The sequence below is a fragment of the Sceloporus undulatus genome, chromosome 10, assembly GCF_019175285.1.
Source record: "Sceloporus undulatus isolate JIND9_A2432 ecotype Alabama chromosome 10, SceUnd_v1.1, whole genome shotgun sequence".
In the NCBI taxonomy this organism is placed as follows: Eukaryota; Metazoa; Chordata; class Lepidosauria; order Squamata; family Phrynosomatidae; genus Sceloporus; species Sceloporus undulatus.
In genome coordinates this window covers 15,557,175-15,558,832 of record NC_056531.1, presented here as the reverse complement: position 1 = coordinate 15,558,832, position 1,658 = coordinate 15,557,175, and positions in this window count along the sequence as shown.

Genomic DNA, 1,658 nt, shown 5'->3' with positions numbered 1-1,658 from the left:
AGGGGGAAAGGGGAAGGCCACATCTCCAATGGATGGCCCCAGTCAGGGGGACACAGGCATGGGCTTGCAGGAACTGAGCGGCAAAGGGGAAGATGGGGAGTCTTGGAGGTGTCTCATCATCCACAGCATCGCCATGAATTGAAATCGACTCAAAGGCACATACCCAGCTTCCTGAGTCTCTCTGCAGAAGACATGGTTCCCAGACCTTTCACCATTTTAGTTGCCTTCCTTTGGACACACTCCAGCATCTCAATATCCTTTTTGAATGCTGGTAGGTGCCCAGATATTCTGACCAATGTGAAACAGAGTGGTACTTTTACATTCCTATTCATGCAACCTAGAATTGCATTGGTTTTTAGCTGCTGGATCACATTGCTGGATCACATTTAGCTTGTGGCCCACTAAATCCCCTCAGTCCTTTCCACACGGACTGCTTTCAAGCCAAGGATCCCTCATCCTGCATTTGGACATTTAATTTTTCTGACTTACATACAAGTGCATTCCTCCCTGTTGAAAGACCTTGTTAGGCTCCTCTCTCCAATCTGCCAACTCAAAGCATGTTTACGCTGGAAACGTGCATTTCCTTGTGCTCCTCTCTTGAAATCTTCCTCCTTTAAACAGAGGCTGGATGGCCATCTGTCAATGGGGATGCTTTGAGTGAGAGTTCTTGCATGGCAGAACGGGATTGGACTGGATCAGGGCCCTTGGGGTCTCTCCCAACTCTACGATTCTATGATTCCTGTTCACCTTCCTACTTATGCGTGTCTCCTTGCCCCCTCCACACTTCTTTGGAGTTGGCTCCCATCCTTTTAATCTCTGCAGATCATCACATGGAGAAATGTTGCTTCATGCGACTTGAAACTCAAGTCTTCTGGTGCCCAGGTTGACTATCGAAGCCTTGCTCCTCTCCCAAGCCCCTATTTACAGGTTAAAACAGAGTATGAATATATATTTGAGATGCATAGAAGTCAGTGTGGCGTAGTGGTTTGGGCATTGGACTAGGACCCTGGGAGGCCAGGGTTCGAATCTCCACATGGCTGTGGAAACCCACTAAGTGATCTTGGGCAATTAGTATGTTCTCAGCCTCAAGGGAAGGCAATAGCAAACCTCCTCTGAACAAATCTTGCCAAAAAACCTTAATGATAGTTTTGCCTTAGGGTTGCCATGAGTTGGAAACGACTTGAAGGCATCATGGCATGAAGGTGACCCTGGGTTCTTGAAGGCAACCCCAGCAGAGCAGAAACTCAAGCAGGGTCTACCAAGCAGGGATGGTGTTGAGTCCCAGGGGAAGACTGAGGTCTCAGGATCCATCTAGCTAGGGATGGAGAGGTTAGTGACCCTGGCTTGAAGGCTGGCCATCCCTTGAAACCTCCCTTGAAACTCTAGGCCCATTTCTGGATGCCGCTGTCGACGGAAGATATTGAGAAGCTGGAAGGTGTCCAGAGAAAGGCGACCAGGACAGTTAAAGAATTCAAAGATATAGCCATGTCCGACTGTAGAATCAGCACGAAGAGAGATCTTGTAGCACCTTTGAGACTAACGTGAAAGAAAGAAGTTGGCAATGTGAACTTTCATAGACTAAAGTCTTACTTCCTTGGTGGTTGGTTTGGTTTTGGTTTTGTTAGTGGGGCAGATGTATTTGTTATGTAATGTCTGTG